The following is a 20,276-nucleotide window of genomic DNA, read 5'->3' as shown; positions in this document are numbered from 1 at the left end:
ACATTCATTCTACCATTATTGAACTCCCATCCATACTTCTTTCTGTAATGTGATATGGGGTCATTATGCCTCCATGAGCTGGTGATCAGTTTCACTAGGTGTTGTCCCCTTTGCACAGAGAAGCAAATTAAACTCAATACACCGAGACAAGATTTTCAAAAGACCACACAACTTTAACGTTTGACACAGAGGACATGCTCCATGGGTACATGATAGACAATATGGTAGACAATTGTATTACAGTGTTTTACATATTCAAGCCCACCCACCTACTTATCTTCATTATTCCAGACGTCCTTTACCATATTATTTTTTTATGTGGAAAATTAATATTTTCATGTGGACAGCAGACACGCACCTTGAGCAGAGTGAGTTTGGCATAACCAATGAATTGCAATGCTTCCAAAGCAATAACAATTGCAAACTATTTATTGACATCTACAGCTAAAATTATAATTGTTAGACATTTACATTCACAACAATAAAATTATTATTATTATTAGGCGGGAGACCACCCTGTGTACATATAACTCCTCGGGACTGGAAGCTGGTCTGGTTTGTGAAATCCCAGGGTATTTTTCACTGTGCAGCAGAAAGTGTACAGTACCTCTGTCACTGCTTCTCCCTGAACAACCTGTGTTGTCTGGGCTGCCAGGTCTGTCTGTGTTGAGTTTCTTTGTCAAGGCTGCGGTGACTGTGCCTGTCTGGAAAGCCAGGTCTGCCTGTGTTGCCTCGTTTCCATGACTAGACACTCACTGCAGGCCTGACGACCCATTTTATTTGTATAATATAAACAGTCTCCATCTATTCTTTCATTACAAAGATCTGTGGCGTACTCCAGGGAAGTTTTCTGATTGACAAGAGCCCCATGTGGTCCACTTGTGTGTTTCATTTAAATGAAAAAGTGATCTAATGGTTGCTAGACAGGTGATCTACCATATACTGTATCTTAACAAGGCTGTAAGAGGTTTTGTTTCCAGCAAACTATGATGAAGTAGTTAACTACTGTGCACTAAAACAAAAAAGATGGTTGTAAATGCACCATAGACTGATCCTAAATATACATACTTAAAAAAATATTTTGTTATTAATTTGAAATCTCACAATAAATATTATGGCAGTCAAATATATAAAAACACTCTCTTAATTAATGTGTTACGTGCAGTGTACACAGCCATGTCTGAATTCCAGCAGACAAATGACCATTGCATTTCCTTGGATCAGAAAAAGGTCCAGTTCTCAATTATCAATCAATGTCCAGACGTTTTGTTTCTTATACTACTTCAGTAACTTTTGTGATTTTGGAGGTTTCATTTCTCTTTTTCTTGGGGTTATTCAAAAGCTTCTTGTATTCTTGATAGAGCTCTTTTTCTAAGAGGAAAGAGAGATTATTATATGTCATATTAATAATTGGCTGCTTGTAGCCTGTACAGTATGTAGGTTATACAATTATTGTCTGGCTTACTTTTTTATAGATTTGGTGTTACAGCTTCTTCAAAGACATTGTTTGTTCAACAGAATAAGTTAATTTAATCATGTTTCATACTTCTGGTACATTTTCTTGTTTTATTTCCTAGCTTTTGTTTGCTAAACACAATGCATTATACAGAATTAACACTTTAAAAAACAAAAAGGAATGGAAAGAAAATTCTAATGTTACATAGAAAACCAAGGGCATAATTTAAAGAGTTCTGAGCTTTGCATCATAACAATTTCTCATGTTAAATTATTAACACCGATCACTTGTGTCATCTTTTTTTGCTTGATCACATTGTCAGGCAAAATTTTAAATAATAAGAAATATACAAATGGTGTGATTGGTGTTAATATTTAAAGCTTAGTTATATAATAGTCAGTAGATCTTGAGGGCAGAAAGACACTGGATGATTAATTTTTTTTATTAAAATAAAATAAACGTCAGCCGTTGTTTTCTAGAGTACAATATGGTAAAAGACTTTGCTGTTAGGAACATTTTTCTGTACATATAACATCACTGCAAGGAAACTGGATTACCTTCCACTGTGTCTTCTGGTTGACTGAAGATTGAAGCCAGGCTGAACAGAGAAAACACTATAAAGGCTGTCATAATGAACACAAGTTCCAGGTTGGAGAAAGGTAGCTCCATCAACTGGGTAGTTTTAGTTATGTGGACATGAAAAACAAAGAAACACATGGACATTAATGCAACAAAATAAATCAATTCTACTTTAGGTTTAAAAGAAAAAAAATATTCCAACAGTTATAAAATTCTTGAACTGCAAAGTATGGCACTTCCATGTTTTGGCAAGACTTAAAAAAGGTTTTCCATCGTATACATATACAATTCTGTAAGCTTCTAAAAACACAGTAAGTCAAAATATGTGTGTTAATATAAAAATAATAAGAAACAAGATCAATGGTGATTTTCTATTAATTTGATTCTCATCTCAGTGGATTATACAGCTTAATCTCATTTGTAAGTGTCAAACAATTATGGGAATGTAACATTTCCTCAATGTGTATTTTAGAGCTCTGCTGGTTCTGTTCTGAATCCGCAGTGAGAAGTTGACAGCGACTTCAGTTCACCAAGAACAGATCTACTGAAAGATAGGCCAGAAAAACAAATACCTCCACAGAAAGAATGTCATGCACTTTTCCAGTGCAAACACATAATTTAGTTAATGTATGAGAAAAGGCATGCAGTCAGGCTAAAGAGGATTTTCATGGCGCTTTTACTGAAGGTGAGGCTCACTGTTGCCACAGGAGATAAGGAGAACAGAGGGCACAGTATTGATCTTCCTTGATGGCTCTTTTTCTTTGTTAAATTATAATTTAATGAATTAAGCTCAAGAATATGCAAATGAGCATAGACAGGATGTCCTGTTCTTGCTCTTTTGTTATTTACAAGTGTTTTGCACACACACACACTGTCGAACAGTAAAAAGGAAGAAAAGGAAATTAGCAATGCTTTTTGCAACAGAGTACATTGTTAAAAGATCTTCACTGCAGGTTACAGGATAACAGACCATCTTGTGGAATAAAGGGAATGGGTACACACAGGACTGAATACATTCATGTACTGAATTTGGTTATGTACATAGTAGTTGAAGAGTATTTAAAATAGGAGCCTGTGGTCAAGGAATTTGCCACCTGTTTTTCTTTTTTTTGAGGCGGCTGTCCCAGGAAATCTTTAATACTTCCTGGAACATTAACTATCCCATATTTTCCTTGTCTTCCTGATACCATGTGAGCATCCTTCAATTACATTATATTTTAATGCATGGTGTTCTCTACTCCTTCTGAATTGTGAGCTGTTCATCACAAAGTTCTCAGAGCTCATTTAGAATCAGAATGACCTTCATTCTTCAAGTACATTTCATGTATAAGGAGTTTACCCTGGCGTATGTGTTGCTAAAAAACATTCTAAATAAGCCATATACAAACAAGACTAATAGGCATCGTTAAGACAGTGCACTAGGAATTCTGGTTAAGCAAAAAGACAACCCCAGGAAAGCAGCTGTTCAAATAGTGCGTGGTTCTGTGTTTAATAGCTCTGGAGCGTGTTCCTGATGGAAGTTTATGACACAGGTAGTAACCTGGGTGGTAACCATCAGCACTCTTTCCTACCCGCTTCTTCGCTCTGGAATTGTACAAATCACCCATGGAGAGCAGATGATAGCCAATGTTCCCCTCCATAGAGCACAACACACTGCATTTTGCCTTGGGAGCGAGCAGATGTGTTAGCATGTTCACACCTTTATTACCAACCAAAACCTGCTCTTCCATTTTACTGGCTACACACAGCAATTAACCATTGCACTGTCAGCTGGTTACCCTGACAAGTGATGTATATTATTTGGGTACAATCTTTGGCAGGGAGTGGAGCAGCATCTCTTGATGGGAGAACTGTGGGAGAAGTTTGTCATGCAGGAGATGTCGATGAAATGCTTCCTCTCCAACCCCGAAAACAGAAGATCTAATAATTTATTTTAATATATTTTCACAATCCAAAGAATTATTTTAGGAAAATAACAGCCAGTGTATTTACTTGAACACAGGGAAGAACAATTGCATCAAGTGTAGACAGTTTTACACTGGGTTCAAAGCAATCTACAGTTTTTTTAACACAATGGCCTTTGTGTCCTGGAGAGGAGGCAACTGATCAACTGATCCTGATCAATAAAATCACCAGACTTTCTTGGTCCTGAATCACTAAAGTTATCTGCCTGAATAATCGATTTTCTATCTTTTACTTAAAATAAATCCAGTCTAGAACTGAAAACTACATATCTCAACTAGGCTTACAGTTGAAAGAAACAACAACAACAATAATAATGCAGAGCTTATTTATTTAAACTGCTAAATTAATCAACTTTTAAAAACAGAAAAAAAGAAAAAGTGTACGTAGGTTGTTCAAAATGGAGAAAAGCAAACTAGTGTCTTCTGTACTGCAGCTGGTTTATTTGGTTGTTTATTGTGGAGCCCTAACAGGTCCAGAGCCCTAACAACTCTTCCGCACTATTCAACAAAAATCTGGCTTCCAAGTGAGGGGTTGTGATATGTGATTGGATGGGAATATATTTTGAAACAACGCTGGAGATACAAACCAAGTTCATTAAAATCATAACACCTTATCAAAAAAGCATTTTAGAAACGAGAGCTGTTGAATTAGCTTAGAATTGTGATTTTATAGGAATCACTGAAACTTGGCTAAAAGAGTTTTTGATGTTTTATTAAGTGTAGCGGAGCTAGTGTGGTGACGTCAGCACCCTCACTGCGCGTAGCAGGGACCTTGGCTGCCTGTGCTGAGGGAGGTCTCCTTTAGCTCACGCGGTTGGTGCCCTGTTACGTTACACTGGAGACCTGGGTTCGCGCCCCAGGTTTGGGGGATGGAACGGGTGGCGGGGGGCATGACCCCGAGCGGAACCGTGACTATCACATAAGCAATAGCAAAATAAGACTTTTGGGCAGGACTATAAATGAATGTTAACTCATATTACATACCTAATATCTAAGACTCTGTATTTTAAGGGTTCTCAATCCTGGTTCTGGCATTCCACACACCTGTTGAGTTTCCATGCAGCTGAGGGCATTTGAACAATTTAGTTCAAATTAAACCCACCGTTAGGTCCATCAACGGTTCTATTATTAGAATGTTCAGGAAGAACAAACAGAAGAGGGTATATTTGTCGCCAGGAGCAGGATTGGGAACTCCAGCTATATATCACAAGTCTATGCCATAATACAACACCAACATAATACTGCCAACCAATCTCAGATACTAACAAGACTCCAAAATGCAATAACATCAGTTGCATGTAGCCATTCTACTCATTCACATATACTCAAATATACATATTAAATGTTTTTTATACCAAATGCTCACTCAGCAGTAAATATGCTACAAATGTTGAAATTATTTTTTTTTTCAGATTGAGAATTGTACTGACTTGGCCTTTTCAAATATCCTAGGCAGATTGAAAAAGACAAGTGTGAGCACCACTTCGGATTTACAACCACAGCATATCTTTTGAAACATTTTAAAACTGTACAAGAAGTCTGACAGTATGACTGTGAAGGAATAAAAGAAATTAAGGGAAGTATATATCTAGGGTAAAACAAATAGTAGCTGCAGATAATGAAAGGGGATTTACAAACATACTGCTGGAGATATAAAGTACTTACACCTCAAATGTCAGTGAATCAAAGTTTACTTAACAAAACCCTGACCAATATAATGTAGAGAATAAGAAAAATGTCAGGAAAAAGAAAGCAGTTTTTTATGTATTAAAAGTATAATTTAGTGGACCAGATGAAAAGCTTTGAAAAGTTGTGTGGAATGGAAAAAATGTTGCATCAGAGCAAAGATTTTCTCTATACTTTAAGAACAAAAGAACAGTGAAATAAATAAAGTATCTAAGGATAAATACTGCAGTAGATGAAAAGGAAATTTCAGATAATCTGAAAAGCTATTTTTTACTGGTGTTCACACGGAAATAAACTAATAGGAAGTTAATATACAATTTTTATTTTTTGGTTTGAATGGTTAACACTACTGTTTGTTTCTGTTATGCTGAGATTGCCTATACTAACTGGAGTGTGCAGTATCATCTCTTAATGAAAACAAAGTCTTCAGAGCCTTTCTATGGTGTCCCATTTTGTGAAATTACAAATTATATATGCACATTTTTTAACTTAATATTTTATTCAAAAGTTGAATGCTCAAACTGAAGACATATACAGGGGTAAGCCATGTTACAGTAAATGGCAGCAAAAACTAAAGAGAGAAAAATAAATATGTTGACTGCATAAGTATTCAAACACATGACCTCAGTATAAACGTTCCTATAGCAGAAAAACGCCACAGGTCTTTTTGAAGTGTCTTTGCACACTGACCTGGTGCATTTTTGTGCATTCTTCTTGGCAGAGTTGCTCAAGCTCAATAGGTCTGATTGGGGATTGCTTATGGAATGCAGTTGTCAATATGATTATTCCACAGATTCTCAATATGGTTGAAATCGAGTCTTTGATTGGGTCATTCAAGAACATCTCCTCTCTTATTCTTAAGCTACTACAATGCATCTTTGCCCTTCTTTGGATCTTTGTATCTTTGTACAATGAAATAATTGTATTTATCTCAGTTTTAGGGCTGAAGGAGATTTTCAAAGTAATCAAAGTAACCATAAGTCTTGACAAACTTCCCCGACCCAGACTGCTGATGAGAAGCAGAATCACCATGTTTGATAGTATCAAGTGATACACTATGTTGGTATGTTAAAGTAAATGTCAGCAAAAATCTAAATGTTACTCTATATATTTAGTCCAGAGGGTTCCAATTTTGTCTTGTTGGACCATAAAACACTTTGACACACGTTTGCAGTATCACTTAGGTACATTGCTGTGAACCCCACATGGGTTCTGAGATTTTATTTTCAGTCCCATACAATCTCCTTTTGTAGACTGACTGGGATATTGTTGATAAGGATCAGGGTTTATTTTAGTGCCCATGTACACCAACTGTGTTTGAAGCACTTTAGAGGGTAAAACAAACAAGAGAAAGAAAAAAAACTAACACAAGAGAAAGAAAAAAAACTAACAATTGAAAAGAAATAACTGAAGATAAGAGATAAAACACCTGGAAAAAGCAGAAAAGGCAAACAGAAATTAAAAGCCCGACATAACAGATAAGACTTTCAATTTAAAAACTGTAAAAAGTTTGCATTTCTCAGACGGGCAGGGAGCGAGATCCAAAGTTATGCAGAGTTATGCAGCATGAGAGTGCATGCCCTGAGACGCTTTTACCTTTAACAGGTGCTTCTAAAAGGTGTGCCTCAACAGAACGCAAAACCCTGCTTGACAGGGAGTAATGAGTGATGGGGATTAAAAGTTAAGAGTCATATTTGGAACTGAATTCACGGGGAAATGGGGAGCCACTGAAGATGTGTCAGAATTGGGGTGATGTGGTAACAGAGCCTTAGAAGTCAAGCAGCAGAGTTTTGAACCATCTGACGTTTGTTTACAGAGCACGTATGGAGACCACTATAAAGGATCACAGTAATCCTGCTGGGATGTGAGGAAGGCAACAGTGTTATCAAGAAAAGACCAAATGTGGGCAATGTTTCATAGCAGGATGTAATTTGAAGCTACTGTGTGCAAGGTAATAAATGAGGTATATCTTCCCTGGGATTGATACACATCACCTCAAGTGTTTCCATATTTAAATGGAGTAAATTTGAGGGCAACGAGGCCTGAATTTCTCTTACACAGTATGGCAGAATTGAGACTGAGAGGATAAGACAAGATAAAGATGTAAAGTTGAATGTCGTCAGCACAAAAACAAAGTAGATAGACAGCCTTTTTGAAAACAGGCTTCCTTACCTAATAATGGTATAATATATAATAGTACCTAGTAATAGGTTAAAAATAGAATAGACCCTAGGGACAGCCTCAGGGACATCTGGAGAGAGACCCTAGGGACAGTCTCAGGGACATCTGGAGAGAGTGGAAGAATTTTGGACTTACAGTTATTAATATCAATAAATTGTCCCCAGTTTGGTAAATAAGACTCAAACCTTTTGAAAGCCATGCAAGTCACACACTGTTTATTCAAGATTTAAAGTGATCCAGCAGAATGTAATGGTTCACTGTCTTGAGAGTCCACATCATAGATGTCTCGTTTAAAAATGAGACCAAGACTTTCTGCACTGTGGCTTGTCTAAAACCAGATTGAAACTGCTGACAGAGATCATTTGAGAACAAATGAGATAGTAATTGAATGGTGACTTGTTTCTCTAGGATCTTTGAAAAAAAGGGAAGATGAGACATACTGTACTGTAGGATGATTATAGGCAGTACCTGGGTGCCTTTCACTTAATACTGATCAACGTCTCCAAGCTCAAGGAGAGATATAGTGTCTTTGAAATGTTTTTATGTTCTTGTTCTCTTCTGTGCCTTTATACAACTTTATCTTTAAGTTGTAGTGAAAGCTCCTTTGGCCTTCATAGTTGAACCTTGCTTGACAATCACTACCTGTCTGATGGACCTTACAGACATACAGTAGTTATATTTATTGTGAAATAGTGGTGAACCACTATTATTGCACAGACCAAGGCCACTGAAATAATTAACTCATTAAGTTAATTTTGTTAATTGCAAATTAATTAATTCATAAGTCTATTTTTACATCAATGTTAGGTCAAACACACATCTATAGAAAAAGAAATCTTGAATAATGTCAATTTATGCTATAGTTTTTAGTTTGAGCTTTGCCTTGCTGATAAATGCAACATTTTAATTGGTAAATTAATTAATTTACAATTGCTACAGCAAAGTGTTTGAATACTTATGTAATCATAACTTTTCAATTTTTCATTCATATTAATTATCTTTTTACTTGTTTCTGTTTTTGCTTTAAATGTGTGGAATATGTTGTATATTTAACAAATATTGATTTGTTATAATCAAAGTGGCATGACTGCATCTTTAAAAGCAACTAAATGTGAAAACAGCAAGGCCTAAATACTTTTGTACATACAGTAACAATACATATTTTTATACTGTAGACACCAGTAACTTCTTTCCGAATAAATTCATAGTTTAACCATAGTTTAACCAACGCATTTATCAGCAAGGCAAAGATCAAACTAAAAACTATAGCATAAATGGACTTTATTCAAGATTTCTTTTTCTATAGATGTGTAGTTGACCTAACATTAATGTAAAAATAGACTTATGAATATTGTCCTTGACCTAAAAATTTTATCAATTGTTCACCTTTTGTAAGACAGCATTTCACTGTATTAGTAAAGCCCAGTTTAATTAAATAAGACATTTTGAAAAGATTCAGGAAATTTCTAAATTCTTTTCAGGGTTTTTTTCCATACAAGTTATTCAACAGCCTGAATAGGTGCCTTAAATCCTTGAATTCTACCCAAATAAACAATACAAAATGAAATAAAAAATCATACGCACAAAATGTGAAGACACAAAATACAGAAGTCAAAATGTTTTTACTTTTACTGTTTAGTAGTCTTATAACTTAAGAAACTTACATTGATGCTGGTGTTAAGGTCTGAAGAGAGAGTCATGCTTTCTGGGCAGGAGAAACACTGTATAATTTCTTCTTTCAGTTCAAATCCTTAAAAACTCTGTTGTGTTTATTTAGAGGAGGGCAGTGCCCACATAGTAAATAACCAAGCTAAATAGTTCAGTGAAAGAGAGCCAGAAGGAGGTACAGTATGATACAGGCAAATTTAAATTTTAAATTTGGCAGACTTCCACTCACTTCTAGATAAATAACCCATTTACAAAGACATATTTAGAAGGTTTTTTTTTCTTCTCAGCATACCACTGAGGCAATTTTTTAGCAATGTGCAATATATTTTTTTTAATTTTGTATTTTCACATACAGTACCCTGCAATAATAAAATGCATACTCCCTTTTTTATTTTTACCATCAAAAGTGCAATCAGATTGAATAAACTAAAAAAAAATTAAATTATTTTTAAAAGGTCTGTCATATATCTTTGATATTATTGCACAATCTCTGCTTCTTGTAGCCTATCTAGTGATTGTAACGATAACGATTCAGTCTGTAAAATGTCGCTGATAGATCATCAAAATGTTGTGATATTTAAGGCTTTGTCCTTGTAAGTTGCCATAGGTTTCAATCTTTGACTCCTTCTTCACAAATGAGCACCTAAAGATGACTTAGTAGAAAATGATTTATTTCCTCCATTTCATTAAGTGAAATTAAATTCCAGGGATGAAGGTGGTGAAGAATATTTCTGAAAATGCAGATCAATGATTTGTTTTTGATGATCTATGAAATAATTAAAATTGATATAGCTGCTGTTATTAGCCTAGTAGTTTAGAGAGGTTAAAGAACTGTATAGAATAGACACTTTTAATTTGCAAAGGCTGTGCTTTAATAATGCTTGCAGTGGTTCATACAGAGGAGGAAATGTCCATATCAAAACTAACAACTAACAAACAGTCTGCTACAGGTCCCTCCCCGATCTACAATTCCTCAAACAGATCCAGGATGTGGGACCACACCCAAATTCTACACTAATCGTCTGTGTTGCCTTTGGTACCAGGCTTGTGGCTGGGGTACTCCCTCTGCTTTTTGAAGCAGGAAGAAATGGTAGTCCCATTAAGACCACAGCTGCCATTTGTTCAAAGATCTGCCGGGTATCCATGTGCTCCAGTCTCTGCTCCCCCTCATGTCCAGGTGCTTAACGCATCCACCTGAAGCCACACCTCTCCTCTCTTTGGCTAGGTCTTCCTTCTCTGGGTACCCAGGCAGTGTGGTCTGGTCTTCTCCGCACATCTTGTACAGTCATATAGTCCTGGGACTGGCTGTGCCTTCTGCCTTTCTGGGTGCCTACTGGAGTCTGGCTGCTTTGCTGCAATTGCTGTAGCCCACTCCATGCCATGGCTGCAGACTTCATGTGTTCCTGGTTGTGACTTCCTGCTGCTCCATCACTCCACTCCATCATTCCATCACTCCTCCTACCTTCTGATGTCGCTTTTGTACTTGCAAGTCCTAATGAGGAAAAATCTAATTCTTGCTTAAGTGCTTCAATTTTCAATGGCTCAGTAAGCATAATATTATATTCTTCCAATATTATGAAGTATCTGATTTTCATCATTATAACAGCAGTAGAAGATAGGTGGTTATTTGTGAAGGCTGGTGGAGTCAGGAACATAGTGCTGCATTGCTAATTCATGTTTTTGCTCATGTTAGGCTAAATTCTTATTTAGATACTATATTTTACAAAAACATGTTTTCAGAGCTATTTTTTTTTTGCCCGGGAAAAGGAGATAATAAAAATGCATAAGAGGCTTACTAAAACTGTATACTAAGCTAATATTGTATGTATATTACTGTTACTCATAAGAGTAACAAAAAACGCAAAATATTTACAGACTCCAGCTGAGCAGAAAGCTATTGATAAATAAGAGTCACACATTTTGCTAAACGTTATTTGTGTATGTATTCTGAACAGAATGCTAATTGCACATCTCAAAGCTCAGTCAAGCAGTTGCTACATCCATTTAAAATCCTATTCTTATGAATTGCTTGACTGAAATAAAATGGTAAAAAGTAGTAAAGCACACATTACTTTTCTGTTACTTTCTGTTGGGTATTTTTCAGGAACAGTAGCGCAGTGGTTAGCATTGCTACATTGCGGTTCTGGGGCCCTGGGTTTAATTCTGGACCTGGAGTGCTGTCTGCAGTGACTTTGTATGTTCTCGCCACATTGCACATTGGTAATGGTTTCCTCTGGGTGCTCTGGTTTCCTCCCACAGTCCAAAGACATGCTGGTGGGTTAATTGGTTTCTAGGAGATATTGGCCCTGGTGTGAGTGTGTGCATGTTTGTGTCTGTGTGTTCCCTGTGATGGACTGGTGGCATCCTGATCAGACCCCAGGTCCCCAGCAAACAATAAATTGGATGACATGGTTAGAAAATGGATGTTGTATGGATTAATCAATAGATGTAATGCTGTCCTAAAAATTAATTCAGAATATGAAAGCTTTACGTTCTGATAAATTATTTTTAGAATTATTTTCTGGTAACTCGATCAATATTTCATTGTGAATTGTGGCTTGAATTTGAAGGGTTACATGATGTTTCAAAGCACAGCCAACTTTCGATCTTTCTTTTAATGTTTTTGCTTGAATATAGAACAAAGCTTTGAAGCTATTGTAAAAAAACATTACCTTAAGGCCACCATTAACCGACCATAATTAATGCTAATGAACTTATGGGCAACAGGATATGTATACAAACTTCTGCAACAAATATTAGTCCATTTGTCAGGATTTGAGTCGGTATATCTTTAAGAACTTAGTGTAATTTCAAACAAAGATTAACAATATGTGTTCATCTCTTTTCTTAATAGGAATGTTTGAAATCACACTGTTGTTCCAAATCAATATTATCAATTTCTTATATTAGTGCTGGGTTTTTAAACTCATTAAAATAAAACAAATATTTTCATTAAAAAATAACATTGTTGTTGACAAACGTTTTCTTTTTATCCTGTCAATTCAGAAATCTCAAGTTGTTATATATCTTATCTGATGTTAAAGCCCCTCCACTGGCACAGGGAATACAAGGGCCCTACACACTTTCCTGTAGTAATGTCAGAACATGTTTCTGGTTTACAACCAGGAAGAGATGATTTGGTCATTGTTGCTCATTAGTTGCTAATAGTTTAATGTTTTATCTATCCCTTTCTTTAAGGAGTACATGGAGAACACTTCATTTGCTTTTCCCGTAAGTTGGTTCCATATTAATACATTGTTATGGGGCGGAGCGGTGACTCTGAGGCTAAGGATCTGCGCCTGTGACTGGAAGGTTGCTGTTTCAAATCCCGCAGCCGGCAGAGGAATCCTACTCCGTCGGGCCCCTGAGCAAGGCCCTTAACCCCAGCTGCTCCAGGGGAGCTGTACAATGGCTGACCCTGTGCTCTGACGAAAGAAATTGTATAGGGCTAATAAAGAAACATTATCATTACAGTATGTAACAAAATCTTTCTCAAGAACGTAATGTGGATATGCCTAGTGTTCTAGTCGTGCTGCCGAGAGGGCCGTATCACAGCACCATTCCCGGAGGAGAGTGTGGCTTGGGGAAAAAGAGCAAAAACCTCTCCAACAGGCTGCTGTGAAGGGCGTGTCAGGTGCTGCGGACACTCCTTTTTCATACCATAAAGTAATGGCTATGCCCTGTGGTGTCTCACAAGCTAAAGAGCTTCAGTTTCCTTAGTCTGCCCAAATATAACATTTCTAATCAGGCCAGAAATAAGTCAGGTTATTTTCCTTTGTACTTCTTCTAGAGCAGCAATTCCTTTCTTGTTGTGTTATGACCAAACTAAACAACATTCCAAGTGTGGTCTAACTCATAAACACAGAATTTTAACATGACTGCCCCTGACTTAAATACTATACTCATAACGATACATCCAAGCAACCTTTATTGCTTCTCCACTGGCCAAGGTGAAGAAAGTACTGAGTCCATATACATTCCTATATTGCTCTCTATATTGTTATATCTCTATATTGAATATGATCAATACACTCACTTGATATTTGAATTTTATGTTCTTACTTTCTTGTTAAATTTTAATTGTCAGGTATCTGGACAGTCCTATAAGTACAATCCTACAAGAAGTTTAACATTGTGCAATTGTTAAACTGCTTGCAACACCAAATATTTTTGTATGATCTGTGAATTTTGATGAGTTTACATACTGACTAAAGTCATCTGATAGGTGTGTGCCCAGTTTTGGATTCTATGTGAGTCTTTTTTCAAATTACCTTGCAACTTGTACAGTAATCCTCATATTTTGGAATTTCCTGCAAACATCACTAGTGTACCAACTATACAAGAGTCTTGGTCAGGAATATAAAATATAACGAACTAAACCCCCATTAATGAGCTCACACTAGTTTGAGGTGACTACAGTCTTGCTTTGTTTTCTGTTTTTTAACCACTTTTTATACAGTGGAAAGATCACTGTGGATTATTGTACTGTAGCTTTATGTTTGAAGAGGATGCTTGATAAGAAACTTGATCAAAAGTGTCCTGAATGTATTATATGTACTACAGTTATTTATTTCATGACATATTTGCTAAAAAAACTCTTAATAGCTCTCAAATAACTCTTAATAACTCTTAGAATTTATTTTTTATGTAGATTCTTTTTTGTAATACAGTTGAAATTGTAACATCGTTATAACATTTTCTTGACAATCTTGTCTATTCATCTTTATCTGTGTAATGTTTTTTCTGCTGTTTTTATTTTCATTATTTACTGATTTACAATATAATGACATTTTTACTAATTAAGTAAGCAATGAGAATATATTACAGCTGCCAAAAAGAGAAGTCTTTTCCTAATTAACAGCTCTCAGCACCTTGTACAAACTTTACACCCTGCTGTGTGTACACTGTTGAAAAGATAAAGAAATCCATATCAATGTTCCTTGGCATAGCTTTATAAACTTAATTAGATGTTTTTAAAGATAATAGAACTGGAGTTCCCACTTATATTTGCCCATTTATATTTGCTATGCAGAAACTCACTGGTATCTCATAAAATCTGTTCTGTTTTCATTAACATTTTATGTTACAGTTTTATTGGATACATATTTATAATTCCCATTTCAAGTGAGTACAGTACTTTAAACCACACTCTGCATGGCTACTAATAATTGAGCATGAATGTCCTGTATAATAAGGCTAATACAGCACATATTTGAACTTATGAAGTTACCAGAAGAGGAACCAGCTTGTAATTTTTACCCTCTTAGAACAATAGGGAAGATGCCCCTTCAACCCCTCTTGGTCTCAATACACCAGTAATTTCTAATGCACTGTTGAAAAAACATTATACATACCGATTTCAGAGTTGGTGGAAGAAATATTGCCTTACAGTACTATATATCCAAATTCAAAAACTGGCCTTCAGACAGGAACACCATGTTATTTAGCCCACGAGATTAGGTTTCTTTTATTTCTCATTCTCCTTCACTATGTAAATGTGTTTATGAAACTTCCTGCTGGTAGCTTTTTAAAGTCAAGGTTCATGGAGGTGGGTTGGTGCAATCTGTGATATAAATTAATGGTTAAACATTTACCAGAACCAATAAAAAGCATCAAGAACAAATATCTATGTACATCACTTATGGGTGTAGTTTAAAGTTCAACAGCTGCAGACCATCAGCACATGTAGATTCAGGGCATGGTGCTTTTGAAGCATAGCCATTAGTAATGATTATTAAAGAACCAATGGTGTCCTATACATTTTATATCCTTTGTGACAAAACCAAATTGTTTAAATCTATATTTTGATAATACTGAATAACAACAGGGCTAACATTTGCTCCAGGTTTCTGAGGTGGCTAGTGATTTGACAAATAAGGTTAGTTTTATCTACTCTAAGGCTTATAGTTCCACTGTCGTGAACACAGATTGCTGTGTTGTAGCATCGAATTACCACTGGAAACAGTTTTCATTTCAAATCATCATTATTTTCTATTTTACTCTTAAATTGACAGTTGTTCAGCTTGCTGCAGCTCCCTCTCTGTTGGCTGTATCACCCAATCTTATAGTGCCCCCATTCACCACAAAGGACACGAGGACATTGATTGGAAATAGTAAGCTTTTCCCATACCCCAACTTGCTCTCCATGAGACACACAGACAGGAAGAGAAGCTTGGGGTCCGAGCACAGGGTCAGCTATTTGTACAGAACCCTTGGAGTAGTTGGGGTTAAGGGCCTTGCTCAGGGGCCCAAAGGACTAGGATTCCTCTGCCGGTCACAGAATACGAACCGGCAACCTTCCAGCCACAGGCGCAGATCCTTAGCCACAGAGCCACCACACCGCCCCAGAGCTCAAGCTACCCGTGCTGAGAGGCCAGCCTTTTGTGCACTGCTTGTCTTCACTGAGCTCAGCCATGCCTGGGAAACACTGAATGCTGCTCCATCACTATCACGACTCATATCCTGTCCACATTAGAATTTAATAAACATGCTAAGGGATTAGTTCTTAACTAGTTCTCGGTTTGTATCAACATTAAACACTGAGCTTATCTGAGTAAGGCCTACAAATTAGAAACTAACAGTTGCTAAAATTTGTTTGGAGCTTGGAGGAAGACTTTAACGGAGGAGAGTTTACCTGATCTCATAGTGCAAGATGAGACTGGTTCAGTGACATCACTCCACGGGGCCACAAATCTCTAATGCCAGAACGACGGCCTTTTTGAGTATAATGGATTTGTCTGCCGCTTGTCTAGCCTGTGCAGTCCTGGTCATTCAGTGGTGCCACAGAGACAGTGTAAAATCCATCTGCACTTGCTATACACAGTATAATGTATCCATATTATTGTATAGGAAATCCAGAACTCGTGAAGGTGAACATAGAAAAATAGTGAAAAACACCTGAAAAGGGCTCAAGTCAAAATATTGTGACCACTTTCTTTTTACTTGTCAGTGGGGAATTGACTTCTTCCTTTGTAGCTCAGATATTGATGCAATTCACAACTCTGACCACAGTTAGACTTAATTAAGTGTTAATGATGTGTGAGTGGGGGTGGTAAGTTTTGGTAGCTTCTCAACTGAGCATTAATGCTTAAACTCTATTAAATAAAAAAATACAAGCCAGTCCGTCATTTGGCTTTCTTTGTTATTGACAATTAATATAAACACTAAAGGCAAAATGTCCGATCCCAGTCTCTTTATAGTTACAGTTACAACACAACCCCTTTTATTGAACAAAAAATGTGTAGCAGTTGTTTTTGCTTCCTATGGATATTTTAAGTGGTTTCTGCAGGAACAACCCAAAAGACAAAGAAAGGCTGACAGGTGGGGTCAGTGTTGGTTTGGGAAATGGTTTTGACACTAAAATCAAAATAAACACAAACAAGCAGTATGGTTAGGGAATAATCTCAAGTGTCAAAAACTAAGATGCGTGTATAGCAAACATTATAAATTAAACAGAAAACTGCTACAGTCTGGTCAAAGGTGTGATCTGCAGGACTAGTGCCTAACAGTCTTTATTAACACAAATGTCATGGGTGACAGCTTTATTTTAGTATTTTTAGAATTAGTTTTATCTGTATAAAACTGATGTGGTTTTCACTGTTATTTACTAGATGTGTTTTCATCACTTTAGACTTGTTAGTGGGTTCATCATTTTTTTCTGTTTGTCAATGTTTGTTCATCACTTAATTATTTGGCCCTTGTACTTTTGATTGCTCCCAAGATGAACTCTTAGCAGTTGTGAGAGCTAATTACAGGGAACACCCAAGTACTGGAAGAGTGTTGCATGGCTTTGCAGTATGGTGAAAAAGTGTAAAGTGTGGCAGACCTTTGCACCTGGAGTCATACAGGTGGGTGGTACAAAACAACAGGAGACATACAGTACAGGGAAGAACTGAGCAAAGAGATAAATGTAAGCAACGGGAGGCTGAAAGGATTACAAGGATTTCCAAGGATTTATTTCAGTGCCCATGTATACCAATAGTTTTTGGGGCCCTTTATAAGGTAAAACAGAACAAAAACAGAACATTGAACAGATATAAATAAATAACAATAAAAATAAAAAAGTAGAAAAAGAAGAAAAGGCAAACACCAATTAAAGGCCTGACTAAACAGATATGTTTTTAGTCTAGATTCAAAGGCTGTACAAGGGTTTACATTTCTCAGATTGGCTGGGATCTGAATCAAATCCACCATATGCTTCCAGAGCAAGGTGGCTGAAAGCACCTGAAAGAGAATCACGAAGCAAAGGACACAGGTGGAAAATTCCAGGAAATCCATTAAAAACTGAGGATAGGAGACACTTTTCTACAGAACGTTTTGCGGGGGTCTGCTGATGGCTTATATGAACAGCTGGATCAGATCCTGCTTCAGTTAGTTACAATACTAGCAACCAAACAAGCTGAAAAGGTATCCTTAGCTCTTTCTTCTTAGCTTCATGGGCAAGACATCCCCCCTCAAGCTGAATCCACAAATATTGTGAGTTTGTTTATTGCCAGCTTCTTCTGCCTTGTGATGTCCCTATCTGCTTTCTTGAGGTTTGCCATAAAAGTGTCTTAATAACATTGATTAAATAATTCTCATGTGCCACAAATATGTGTGGATACATGATTTGCACCTCTTTAAACAGGTCCTCTACTGCCAATTCATTCATAACCTGAAATCACACAGTGGTTGAAGAAAATGCTACAGTGCTGGTGACACTAGTTTCATCAAGAAAACTGCTGTTACTGCAGTGTTCTTCACACATAACCGAAAGGACCCCACAGATGTCTTGTTGGTGGTGTTTCTTGAATGTTTCATCTAGAGGATTTTTACAGGCTTTTTGTGATCTGTTGATCTGAGTTTTTTTACTTGTTTTGAGTACCACCTTATTAGTACCACCTTTCCCTGTGCATTTCAGGACATACCTGTGCAAGTTAGCGGTGTGCAAGAGCAGATAAGTGCATTTTCACTTTTTTTTTCTTTCTCAATAGACTCTTTTAAGTTTAATAGAGTGATTTTTGAAATTATTTTGGCTGATTCTGTCAGCTTCTTTTTGGGTTCATAGAATTAAATTTAATTTGGGGTTTTGCGTCTATCGAGTCTGTCTATAACAGAGCTGCTCAATACCTCCCCCTGGTGACCTAACCCAAATCAATACTCCAGTTGCTGCTGTTACATTGCCTCAAGAGCAACCAAGGCTTTGGTTGTTTTTCTTAACAGCGAGAAAATGTAAGTGACATAGCGCACAAAAGGTTAGTGATTGATGGCGCTCTAGAGTCGGTTTTTACCTCTGTCAATCCTTGCAAAAAAGTTTTCAAATATGTCTCATTTTAAAACATGAATTTCTTCTGCAGGAATTGAGCCTTCACTGTCAAATGATAGCAGGTGTCTCTATGATTTCTCTTGGCTGCAAATCTGCAAGGAGACAAGTGTATACGTTATTCAATTATCCTGACAGTGGATTCATTGTAGCTTTCAAATTTCTGATTGCGGGCTACAGTTATCTGTTTTTTGTTTATTCAAAGATGGGGAAATATTTTAATTGTGGCCAGGAGGGACATACACTCATTCTTCGACTTACATTAGGACTTTATGTAACCTGAATTTTATGCAAGTGTAAGGCAACCTTTTTTAGTCATTGCATAATAATGTAAAGAATTATCATTCATGATATTCAAAAATATAGACATAAATTGCTTACTGAACATGTATTTTTAAAACCCTCTAATTAAAATAATTAAACACCAGATATAAATTGCACTTCCAAATATACAGAAAATATTGAAAGGAGAGTGATTTATCTTTTGAAGAAGTACATTTCATTACCACTCTGATTAATCACTGGTTTCTGGCATTATCTTATTTTTTGAGCTCCCAGCTTTTTTGTTCTTTTTTGTTGTGAGCTCCCAGCAGGTTAAAGTTGTTTTTTCCTAACTTTTTTTTAAGATAGGCTTCACTTCAGTAGACCATTATACTGTATCTTCCATTCGTTAAAGAAGGGCAGAGTTTTATACATTTATTGAGCAGGACTGAAGCCTTCCAGATCCAGTCCCTACAGAGATTTTGGATTCTAGTGGGGACAAGTGGAAGACACCTGATTCTTTGGTAACATTCAATATACTGTATTATATATTATTCAATATATTCAATACATACAATTTTCTTTTATTTTAATCAAGCATGTGTTGCTCTACCTCACTAAATATACAACAACAGAGTATGCAGCAGGGACTTGAACCCACAACCCATAAGCTTTGACAAACAAAATCTAACCACTATGCTACACTGTACAGCTGTACAATATTAGCACATAACATGTGTGGAGCATTTCAGTTTTATGCATACTGTGTATATATGTGCTATATACACTGTGTTACCAAAATATTAGACAACAGAATTTGATACGGGAGTGATCCATCTTGTACGAATTACAAGAATGTCCCATGATTCCTGGGGACAATAAAGTAGAAGCAGACCAGAACCTTTTCATCATGATAGTTGGCACATATGGACAATTGCTGTCCATGTCTCCACAGTAATGGAATAGATGCTGTGATCTGTTGGAGTTCTAATCATGTTATAGGAGAATGAACCCACTTAATTAATTAACCCACCATTAATAGTAATATCTAAATTTGTGGTAGGGCAGAATACATATACATAGCACATTTATAACAGCTGTTATGGCTTCCTAATTAAAAATATTTAACAGGCAACCTTTAAATTATTACTGTGGTAAATTGCTTTGAATTGTTCCCTCA

General features: G+C 36.5%; 1 long non-coding RNA gene across 1 annotated transcript; it reads right to left on the bottom strand.

Annotated features, from left to right (window-relative positions):
* Window positions 1–158: 158 nt before the first annotated feature.
* Window positions 159–15,012, bottom strand: LOC148841330 (uncharacterized). The gene is made up of 3 exons (XR_016091451.1): window positions 14,889–15,012; window positions 2,014–2,128; window positions 159–1,371 (listed from the first exon to the last, which is right to left on the bottom strand). It is a non-coding gene; the product is annotated as an uncharacterized LOC148841330 (long non-coding RNA).
* Between the last annotated feature and the right edge of the window lie 5,264 nt (window positions 15,013–20,276).

The sequence above is a fragment of the Atractosteus spatula genome, chromosome 1 (genome assembly GCF_055471065.1).
Source record: "Atractosteus spatula isolate fAtrSpa1 chromosome 1, fAtrSpa1.hap1, whole genome shotgun sequence".
NCBI classification, from domain to species: Eukaryota; Metazoa; Chordata; class Actinopteri; order Semionotiformes; family Lepisosteidae; genus Atractosteus; species Atractosteus spatula.
This window is presented reverse-complemented; position numbering and strand designations above follow the sequence as displayed.